This window comes from Pan paniscus, chromosome 10 (assembly GCF_029289425.2).
Source record: "Pan paniscus chromosome 10, NHGRI_mPanPan1-v2.0_pri, whole genome shotgun sequence".
NCBI lineage: Eukaryota > Metazoa > Chordata > Mammalia > Primates > Hominidae > Pan > Pan paniscus.
In genome coordinates this window covers 84,151,028-84,163,039 of record NC_073259.2, presented here as the reverse complement: position 1 = coordinate 84,163,039, position 12,012 = coordinate 84,151,028, and the positions used below count along the sequence as shown (strand labels likewise).

The following is a 12,012-nucleotide window of genomic DNA, read 5'->3' as shown; positions in this document are numbered from 1 at the left end:
CAATTTGAATTAGAGGATAAATTTAATTGAAAAAAATTAGCATGTAGACAACATTAATTTGGGAAGGTGTGATTATCAGTTTCTCTGCCTCTGTTTTTTGTTGTTTTTTGTTTGTTGTTATATTGTTGTTTTTGTTTTTGGCTGTTTGTTTCTGCAGATTGACATTAATTGCTGGCCTTGTGACCAGATACCGTTTTCCAGTTTTCAAGAGAAAGGGTGATACTTCAGGTGTTGTGACACATCTTAACGAGCTTTGCCAACTACTCTCCTACCACTCTTGTTCTGTATTTGAAGAACAAAGAGTGCAGATTTGAACAGGGCAGGTCCCAGCTCACCTGAATACCAGTGAGAACTAAATCTCAGCCCGTGTCTCTGATTGCCCAGTGCCTCTCAATTTGCTGTGATTGTGTGAAACAGATTGCCCAAGGAGCTGGCCCTGGTCACAACATGCCTCACAAACTGAAACAGTGACAGCAGGGGTGATTGATAGAAGTCCTTCTATGAGTAGCAGGTGCTACCCAGGTGAACCAAACTGTGGCCATTATTGTTTTGGGTCAGAATGCACTTAGTGTCAGAAACAAGAGCAGCCTTCTGAACTGTTCTGTGCTTCCTCTAAAGTAAGCATGCAGTAGTTTATAATATTTTTGTTTGCATTTCCCTGCCACTGGTGAAGTGAAGAATCTCTTCATACTGTTCTTTTGTATTTCTTCTTTATTGTGTGTTCTTGCTCTTTGCCCATATATATGTTTTTATAAATTAATGGTTTTTTATAATAATTACTCAAATCAAATGTCATTTTCTTACTTTCCTATTTTAATTTCTTACTTTATTTCATTTTTTCATGGACACCTCTAATATATGACTTTATTTCTTTAATTGCACTTACTATTATTTTATTTTATTTTTAATTTTTAATACAAAGTTGAGATGGGGTCTCATTATATTGCCCAGGCTGACCTCGAACTCCTGGGCTCAAGTGACCTCCCACCATGGCCTCCCAAAGTGCTGGCATTGTAGGCATGCCCCACTGCACCCAGCCTATGATTTTAAATTATCTCGTTATTTATTTCTTACCGTATTTGTTGCTACTAATTTGTTTATTCACTTCTTTATTAGCAAGGATCTTGCCAGTTTTGTTTGCCATTGTATTTGTAACAGCCTGGTTTATAGAAGACACAAAGTATTTGACAAATTAATAAATAAATTGCATTATTGCTTTGATACCTATAAAATACAGTAGATACAGTAGATACCTGTGATACATGATACACAACCAAGTATCTAGGAGATTGTGTAGGCACCAATCCCCTACACAATCAAAAGTTCAAATATAACTTTTAAGCCAGGTGCAGTGGCTCACACCTCTAATCCCAGCACTTTGGGAGGCCAAGATGATGGGCAGATCACTTGAGGCCAGGAGTTCCAGACCAGCTTGGCCAACGTGGTGAAACCCCATCTCAACTAAAAAAATAAAAACAAAAATAAAAAATTAGCCAGGCATGGTGGCACACACCTGTAACCAGCTACTTGGGAGGCTGAGGTGGGAGAATCGCTTGAACCCAAGAGGCAGAAGTTGCAGTGAGCCAAGATCAAGCCACTGCACTACAGCCTGAGCAACAGAGCGAGACTCTGTCTCAAAAAAAAAAAAAAAAAAAAAAAAAAGGGAAAAAGGCAAACATACCTTTAAACTCCCCCAAAACTTAACTACTGATAGCCTACTGTTGACCAGAAGCCTTACCGATAACACACACAGTTAACATATATTTTGTAGGTTATATGGATTATGTACTGTTATCTTACAATAAAGTAAGCTAGAGAAAATGTTATTGAGAAAATCATAAGGAAGAGAAAATACATTTACTATTCATTAAATGGAAGTGAATCATCATAAAGGTCTTCTTCATCTTTGTTGTCTTCACCTTGAGTAGGCTGAGGAGGAAGAAAAAGGGTTGGTCTAGCTGTCTCAGGGATGGCAGTGGGGAAGAAAATCTGCATCTAAGTGGAACTGTGCAACTCAAACCAGTGTTGTTCAAGGGTCAACTGTATACCAGTATCTTGACACTAACAGATGGTGGATTATTGTGTGTTCTCCTCTAAATTAAACTTGAATGAAATCTGTTGCAAGCCCAGGTTTCAGTAGTTGAAGGAACCAAGGGAATTCTCTGGTGACAGTTAGCAAAAATGTTTAGCTGAGTTGTAGGAGTTTCAAGGCAGTAAGGTAGGAAGGTTTCCTGTTTCAACCAGATCAGCTCCTCGCTCATCAGCATTCCTTTTTTTCTTTTTTTGAGATGGAGTCTCTCTGTTGCCCAGGCTGGAGTGCAATGTCATGATCTTGGCTCACTGCAAACTCTACCTCATGGGTTCAAGCAATTCTCCTGCCTCAGCCTCCCCGGTAGCTAGGATTACAGGCGCACTAGCTAGGATTACAGGTGCACGCCACCACATCCAGCTATTTTTTGCATTTTTGGTAGAGACGGGGTTTTGCCATGTTGGCCAGGCTGGTCTCAAACTCCTGACCTCAGGTGATTCACCTGCCTCGACCTCCCAAAGTGCTGGGATTACAGGTGTGAGCCACCAAGCCCGGCCACTCATCAGCATTTCACAGAGACATCCTGCACAAGCTTTTGTTTGAAGAAAGTTTCCATTGCTCAAAACAGGAAGTTGGGGTCATGTGGGAGAAATCACTGTTTTAGGGAATCTGGAGAAAAAGGTAATGGAAATGACTTTACATTTTAAGTTATATTTATTTTTCCCTTTAAACATCAGTGTGCTGTTATTATTAATGTTCTTATAATATAAAACTATAGGCCGGGCACGGTGGCTCACATCTGTGTTCCCAGCACTTTGGGAGGCTGAGGTGGGTGGATCACTTGAGGTCAGGAGTTCAAGACCAACCTGATCAACAGGGTGAAACACTGTCTCTACTAAAAATACAAAAATTAGCTGGGTATGGTGGCGAGTGCCTGTAATCCCAGCTATTTGGGAGGCTGAAGCAGGAGAATTGCTTGAATCAGGGAGGCGAAGTTTGCAGTGAGCCAAGATTGCGCCATTGCACTGTAGCCCGGGCAACAGAGCGTGATTCCATCTCAAATATATATATGTATAATATAATATAATATATAATAACATGATATATAATTACCTCTGGCTCAATTTTAAAGATTTAAGCAATTTATACTCTTTAGCTTTTTAGAAATAAATGAAAAAATATGGAACACTTCATGCATTTGTAGTCATTTTTGTGCAGGGCCATGTTAATCTTCTCTGTATCATTCCAATTTTAGTATGTATATTATCAAAATGAGCACCCTTTTGTCCATATTTTAAACTAGGATGGTAAATATTTCTTTTTGATTTATAGAAACTTTTTGTATAATAGGAATATTAATATTTGTCTGTAAAATATGTTGCAAATTCTTTTCTTCCTAGCATGTCATTTGTCTATTAATTTTATTTATGGGCTGGGCATGGTGGCTCATGCCTATAATCCTAGCACTTTGGGAGGCTATGTGTGAAGGATCACTTGAGCTCAAGAGTTTGAGACCAGCCTGGGCAAAAAAGTGAGACCCTGTCTGTACAAAAAGTACACTAATAAGCTGGGCATGTTGGTGCATGCCTGTAGTTCCAGTTACTTGGGAGGCTGAGGTGGAAGGATTGCTTGAGCCTGGGAGGTCCAGGCTGCAGTGAGCCACGATTGTGCTACTCCAGCCTGGGTGACAGAGCAAGACCCTATCTCAAAAAAAAAAAAAAAAAAAAATCATTTATGATCTCTTTCTTAGTATCAAATTTTTAAATTTTTATGTGGTCAAGTGCATATCTTTTTCTTGGTCTTCCTCACCCAAGATTATGAATATACAGTATTCCCTATATTTTCTTCACAGTTCTTCTGTTTTTAACATTTATAGCATACTTTGAGGCAAGGATGTTAGTATAGTTTTCTTTCTGGATGAATCTCCAGTGATTTCAACACCATTTATTTAATAGTTCAGTTTTTGCTTATTTGAAATGTTTCCTGTATTATAAACAGGATTATGATTCAAACATACGTCTATTCTGAACTTACTGTTACATTGATACTATTTGTTGATACTGTTCTTCTGCACTGATACCACACTGTTTTAATTACTATAGCTTTATAGCGTGTTTTATTATCTGGTAGGACAAGGTTCCCTTCTCTACTTTTTTTAATTTCCAAAAATAGGCAGCTTTTACCAACCAATTTCTCTTTCATATAAACTTTCTTTTTTTTTTAATCACTAAACTGCATTTTCATTTAAACAACATTAATTACAGTCTTTCCTCATGTGTGTCCTCTTTCCACCTTAAGGAAGGCTTCTGGAACTTTAGAAAAAGGAAAGGTTTGTTCAATAACTGGCCCAATTTTTCCCACATCCACCAGTTCTGCAATGTCACCTAAACGTGGACATTGGGCCACGGGCCCAGTGGGCCATGAAAAACGCCCGGCGATAATGGACTCCTTTCCAGAAATGCTTTAATGCCTTCGAACCTATGGTGACTCCTGCCTGCAACATGCCATCTGCTATGCCCAATCAGTCCATGTTCAGGAGGAAAGGACTCACCAAAGTCACATAGGTGGCTCCTGACCATTTCTTGAGAAAATCTGGAGCCCATGTTTTAGTGGAACCGCCAACATTACCAAGGATGAAATCAAACGGTTTTAAGGATTTCAACTGCTCTTCCACACTTCCAAATTTGTGATCAATTACATCATCTGCCCCAAGCTTCTTTATAAGCTCACTGGCATCTTGAGCGCAAACTGCTGTCACATGAGCATCCCATGCTTTCATTACCTGTATAGCAAAACACCAACTCCGCCTGAAGCGCCTAAGATTAGAACATGTCTTCCTGTGCAATTCTTGTCATTCAGGTCACCAACTTTGTTTATGGCAGATGAGGCTGTGAGAGCCACATATGGCGAACAGGCAGCTTGATATATGAGTGAGTGATTTGGGTTTGTGAGAGACCTCATTTCCACTGACTACAACAAACTCTGAAAGAGTGCCTTGTTTCCAAGGAGGAACTGCAGCCCAGACCTTATCTCAAGGCTTGAAGTACTTCACATCCAGCCCACATTCCATCACCATGCCAGAGACATCCCGAATCAGAGTCAGAGGAAATTCTTCTCCTTTGATTTTCATGTGTAAAGGATTACGCTCCATATTTAAAGCTGTAGCTCCATAACCACTTCTCATATTGACGTCTATAGGATTTACACTGGCAGGGTGAACTTTTACAATGACTTCATTTGGATATCGTATGATAGGTATCATCACGTTCTGAGTCAATCGAAGCACTTCATTCTTCCCATACTTATCTATCACCCAAGCAGGCATGACAGTGCTCCTTGGAGAGGTAGTACTAATCCTTCTAACGGAAGGCCTTTGGACAACTTTGCTTCTCCAGAAGCAAACCACAGTACACGCATTTCTTCTAAGTACACAAGTCTTCAGAAATTCCATTGTAAACACTGGTCGAACTGCATGCTCAAATTCAAATACACTGGACTGGATCAAACTCTCACCCCTGAATTCAGTCAAATTCTGCCAAACACACGGGCTAGTTTCAAGATTGAGCATGCAAAATGGAGCATTCGAAAATGAAGTTAAACTAATGGACAAATCTGTCCTGGGAGCCCTCTGCGGAACAAGCAGACACCGCTCGCGATCCAATGCCAGAGAATCAAACGCTTGCCGACTACTGCTGGGACCCTGGCCCGGAATCTCCTTGCCTTCATGTAAACTTTCAAGTTGGCTTGTCATTTCAAAAAATTGGTAAGATTTTGTTTGGAATTATATTGAATTTACACCGTAATTTGAAAGACTTAAAGTCTTTGCATAGTTTATTTGTCCATTCCAGAAACTTTTGTCTCTTAATTTATTCATGTCTTTTATATCTTTGGAAACAGTTTCCTAGTTTTCCTTTTTTAAAATTTATTTTTATTTTTTCTAGAGACAGGGTCTTGCTTTGTTGCCCAAGCTGGTCTTAAACTTCTAACCTTAAGCAGTCCTCCTGTCTTGGCCTCCCAAAGTATTGAGATTACAGGCGTTAGCCACTGCACCCAGCCACTCTAGTTTTCTTAGTACAAGTGTACCCACTTATTGTTATCTCTATTCCTAAGTGTTTTATACTTTTCTGCTGTTGTAAATGAGACTTTTTGTATGTTATTTCCAAATTTATTATTTCTTTAATTTTTGTACATTGACCTTTTATTGAGACACCATATTAAACTCCCTTAACCTCTCTCTCTTTTCCTTTTTTTGATTAATTTTACCTGTAGACTTAGTTCTATAGTTTCAACTCTATACTCTCAAAGTCAGTTTTGTTTCTTCCTTCTTAATATTTCCCTTTTTCTGAGTTAATTAAATTGGGTAAAATTTCAAGTACAATTTTTCAATAATAGTGTTGTTAGAGGAAATATTTGATTTTCTTCTAATTTAAATAGGAATTCTTTGAATGATTTACATTATGCGTTGGACTTATTGAGTTTCAGCTTTCACCCTTTTCCAGGTTTATTTCTAATCTTAGTTTACTAAGATGTGGTCAATGTAATTGCTGCTGAATTTTATCAAGTGATTTTTTTTACTGTCTATTGATATTATTATAAACTTTATTGATATGCTAATGTAGTGAATTACAATGATACCTTTTTTGAGTGATGAACTAATTCAATCAAACTCTAATTATAATGTTTTGTTATCTTAATACACTGCTGGATCAACTTTACAAATATTTTAATTAAGATACCTGTACATATGGTCATAGCTGAGATAGCTTAAATGTTTGATTGCTTATCTCTCTAGGTTTCTGGCTATCTCTCTATTTGGTTATTTGTCTGGATACTATACCAGGTCTGGTTTTGATATCAGAGTTATGTTTATTTCACAGAATGCATTAGAAATACTTTTTTTTTTTTTTTTGGCCCAAGAAGGGTTTAAGTAGCATAAATATGGTCAATTTCTTGAAGGCCCAAAAGAAGTTTATTAAAGCTATATTGGTTTAGTGCCTTTTTTAGAGGTAGAGTTCTGTACTGTTTATCTATTGCTGTGTTAGAAATTATCCCAAAACTCAATGGCCTAAAACAACAATAACCATTCATTATCTCATTGATTCTGTGAGTCAGGAATTTGGGAGCAGCTCAGTTATGTGGTTCTGGCTTAAAGTTTCTCATGAGGTTGCACTTAGATGTTGGCTGGGTCCACAGTGATCACAAAGCTTTATTGGGGCTGGTGGATCAAAATGTCTCACTAACATGACTGCCAAGTCAGTGCTGGCTATTGGCCAGGAACCTCTGTTCCTTTTCTCATGGGTCTCTCCACAGGACTGCTTGAGTGTCCTCACAGCATGGTGCCTGGCTTCCCCTAGACTGCAGGGAAGCCATCTTTTGACTTCCCTGGGCCACACTGGAAGAAGGAGAATTGTCTTAGGCAACACATAAAATACACTAGCACTAATGATAACTGATGAGCTAAAAAAAAAAAAAAACTCTTAATTTTTTAAGAAAGTTTATGAATTTGTGTTGGCCATATTCAAAGCCATTCTGGGCCACATGCACCCACAGGCTGCAGGTTGAACAAGCTTGCCCTAGAGTAAGCAGTTAAAAAGAGCATGATAAAAGACACAATGTCTTTTAATGACCTATTCTTGGAAGTCACACACTGTCACTTTTTTTCTTATTCCATTGGTCACTGGGCCATCTCTGATTTAGCCCTGATTCAGAGAGGGCCTGATAGTAGGAGGCAAAAGTTTATTTGAGAGCGTCTTGTAGGCTGGCCCCCGTAAGTGCTGAGTGCCTTTTCAATTATTTAATGATTATTGCTCTAGTCAAATTCTAGCTCTTCTTAAATCAATTTGGTATTTTATAGTCTTCAGGAAATTTACTCTATCATATAGTTAAATGTTCTATAAGTTTTTAGTGGAAAGTTTTTGTTTCTCCAAGGTTACAAAAGAATTCTGTCCTCAGATCTTCTAGAATTTTTGTGGTTGTATAGTAATAAAATTTTTTGTCAAATAATTTAGATATTTGTCTGGGCAGGGTGGCTCACACCTGTAGTCCCAACACTTTGGGAGGCCAAAGTGGGAGGATAGCTTGAGGCCAGGAGTTTGAGACCAGCCTGGACTACGGAGCAAGACTCCATCTCTACAAAAAATTTAAAAAATTAGCTGGGTGTGGTGGCACATGCCTGTAGTCCCAGCTACTCCAGAGGCTGAGGCTGGAGGATCACTAGAGCCCAGGAGTTCAAGGCTGAAGTGAGCCATGATCACCACTGCACTCCAGCCTGGGTGACAGAGTGAGACCTTGTCTCAGAACAACAACCACAAACTAAACTAAATTTCAGGCTATGAAGGGGAAGAGAGGTTGGACATGCCTCATTATGCCCCCTTTTCTTTTGGAGTTCGGGCTTAACTGACCAGCATTACTGTTAAAATACAGAGCATAAGACTGATAAAACAGATGCTTTGGCAATAAAATAGCAAATTCCAACCCAACTCTGATATACCATCACATAACAGACAGCAGATCCTGAAGGCAATAAAAATATTTTACCCCAAAATATATTTTCTTAACATATTTTGCAATGGCCCTGAAAACCTGTCTTTCGTGAGGAAGTTTGCGTCTGTAAAGAATCTCCTTCTGTTTCTAGGTCTTTCCCAGATCTAGGAGAGATTAAATGAGAATCTGACACCGTTATGTTCTGAAAAGAGATATGTACCATCTATTCTCTCTAAGGCAGCTACCTGGAGGCTCCATCTACAAAACAAGAACCTTGGCTTCCACAACCCACCTTGTCTTCACTCAAGCATTCCCCACTCCCCAGTGTCTAAAACCAAACTGTAACCTGAGCCATGGTCATTCATATTGGCTCAGAATAAACTTCTTTAAATATTTTATGAAGTTTGGCTTTATGGTCAACATTTCTTTTATTGAAAGTTTCTTTGTTTTATTATCTAGGATCATTGTTGAATTTTGTCACATTCCTTTTCAGCATCCATGGAGATGATCATTTGATAGACAATAAATATTATTAGATTTTTCTAGAGTTGAGCCATCCATATATTCATAGAAGAAAAAAAAACCTTCATAGTCATAAATTGCCGTTGGATTCTGCTTATTAATAATTTATTTAGTATTGATATTAATTGAAAGACTAGTCTATGGCTTTGTATCTTTTTTGTTTTTTTAAGACAGAGTCTCACACTGTTGTCCAGGATGGAGTGGAGTGGCATGATCATAGCTCATGGCAACCTCCAACTCCTGGACTCATGTAAGCATCCTGCCTCAGCCTTCCAAGTAGCTGGGATTACAGGCACACATAACTGTGCCTAGCTAATTAAAAAAATTTTTTTGTAAAGACAAGGTCTGCCTAGATTGCCCAGGCTGGTTTTTAACTCCTGGGCTGAAGTGATCCTCCCACCTCGGCCTCTCAAAGTGCTGGTATTACAGGCATGAACCACCACACCTGGCCTTAGCTTTTGTAAATTTTGTAGTCTTTGTCCATTATGTATTTTATATTCCCTTCATAAAAATAATTAGGAAGGTTTTCTTCTCTTTTTAGGCTCCAGAAGAGTTTAAATATAACTAGAATTATCTGCATTTTAAAGATTTGGTAGAATTCCCCTGTGCAATAATGTGGTTTTGATACTTTTCTTGGGAAGAAGAGAGGAGCAACTGTTAACTATTTCCATATTGGACTTTCTTATGTAATCTAATGAGTATGGCATGGTGTAAAAGAAAAAGAAAAAGGTGGGGCGTGGGGGTTCATGCCTATAATTTTAGCACTTTGGGAGGCCAAAGCAGGTGGATTGCTTGAGCCCAGGAGTTTGAGACCAGCCTGGGTAACATAATGAGACTCCATCTCTATTTTTTAAAAAAAAATAAGAAGAAATATATATTTGGTCACTTTCCTTTCACTCCCTTGGCACACAGCTTGATATGCTCTGGATCTGTGTCCCTACCAAATATCATGTTGAATTGTAATTCTCAATGTTGGAGGTGAGCCTGGTGGGAGGTGATTGGATCATGGGGTGGATTTCTCATGAATGAATGGTTTAGTACCATTTCCTTGGTGCTGTTCTCATGATAGTGAGTGAGTTCTTACAAGATTTGGTTGTTTAAAAGTGTACGGTACCTCCCCTTTCTCTTTTGCTCCTGCTCCTGTCATGTAATACATGCCTGCTCCTGCTTTACTTTCCACCATGATTGTAAGTTTTCTGAGGTCTCCCCAGACGCTGAGCAGATGCCAGTATCATCCTTCCTGTACAGCCTGTGGAACTGTGAAGCAATAAAAACTCTTTTCTTTTCTTTTCTTCTTCTTCTTCTTTTTTTTTTTTTTTTTTTTTTTTGGAGACAGGGTCTCACTCTGTCACCCAGGTGGGAATGCAGGAGTGTGATCACAGCTCACTGCAGCCTCAGCCTCCCAGGCTTACGCAATCCTCCCACCTCAGCCTCCTAAGTAGCTGGGACTACAGATGTGAGCCACCAAGCTTATCTAATTTTTGTATTTTTGGTAGAGATGGGGTTTCACCATGCTGCGCAGGATCTCAAACTCCTGAGCTCAAGCAATCCACCCACCTCGGCCTCCTAAAGTACCAAGATTATAGGCATGAGCCACCGAGCCCAGCCTAAATCTCTTTTCTTTATAAATTGCCAAGACTCAGGTATTTCTTTATAGCAAAGCAAGAACAAACTAATACAGAAATCCATAATCCTAAAATCACTGGGATCACTGAAGTGATAAATGCCTTTGTGTATGCTAATGAATGACTGATAGCTGGGGGCTCCTGGATAGCCTCAGGATGGGGGCTGGTTGCCAGGGTGACTAACCATGTGGTTAGAGGGTTTGAAATTTTAGCCCCCCAAACCCCTATATCCGGTAGGAGAGAGGGATTGAAGATTGACTTAACCACCAATGGTCAATGACTTAATCAATCATGCCTACAGAATGAGGCCTCAGTAAAACCCCAAAAGGACAGGGTTCAGAGACAGCTTCCAGGTTGTGGAACCCAGGGAGGTGTTGGGAGGGTGGTGTGCTTGAAGAGGGAATGGAAACTGCACACCCTTTCCAGCCTACCTGGCCCTATGTGTCTCTTCTACTGGCTGTTCCTGAGTTGTATCGTTTTATGGTAAACGGTAATTCAGTAAGTAAACTTTTTACTGAGTTCTTCGAGCTGTTGTAGCAATTTTTTTTTTTTTTGAGACTAAGTCTCACTCTGTTGCCTAGGCTGGAGTGCAGCGGTGTGATCTCGGCTCACTGCAACCTCTGCCTCCTGGGTTCAAGCAATTCTCATGCCTCAGCCTCCCAAGTAGCTGGGATTACAGGCGAGCACCACACCATACCCAGCTAATTTTTATATTTTTAGTGGAGACGGGGTTCCACCACACTGGCTAGGCTGCTCTCGCACTCCTGACCTCAGGTGATCCACCACTTTGGCTTTTCAAAGTGCTGGGATTACAGGCTTTTCAAAGTGCTGGGATTACACCGTGCCCGGCCAGTTCTAGCAAATTATTAAAACTGAAGTTGGCACAGGGGTGGGGGTTGTGGGAACTTCCAATTAATAGCTGGTCAGTCAGACGCACAGCTGACTTGGAATTGGCATAGGAAGTAAGGGCAGTCTTGCAGGACTGAGCCCTTCTTCTGAGGAGTTTAGGCTAAGCTCAGGGAGTAGTGTCAGAATTTATTTGAATTGTGGGACACCTAGTTGGTGTCCAGACAGTTGGAGAATCAGTTGGTGTGGGAAAACAACAACAACAACAATAGCAGCAACATACATTTGATGTCAGCAGCGAAGTGGGGTGAGTGTTGAGAGTAAAGTACAGAGGAAACGGGAGTTTTCCTTTCAGGTGGGAAGCAATATAGCTGAGCATCAAAAACAAGTAATGCGGCTGGGCACGGTGGCTCATGCCTGTAATTCCAGCACTTTGGGAAGCCAAGGTGGGTGGATCACCTGTGGTCAGGAGTTCAAGACCAGCCTGGCCAACATGGTGAAACCCCG

General features: G+C 40.0%; 2 pseudogenes; both read right to left on the bottom strand.

Annotated features, from left to right (window-relative positions):
- Nucleotides 1-3,203: 3,203 nt before the first annotated feature.
- Nucleotides 3,204-3,304, bottom strand: LOC112436743 (U6 spliceosomal RNA; annotated as a pseudogene).
- An 821-nt stretch (nucleotides 3,305-4,125) lies between these two features.
- LOC100969046 (reticulon-4-interacting protein 1, mitochondrial-like) lies at nucleotides 4,126-7,748 on the bottom strand (annotated as a pseudogene).
- Nucleotides 7,749-12,012: the final 4,264 nt, after the last annotated feature.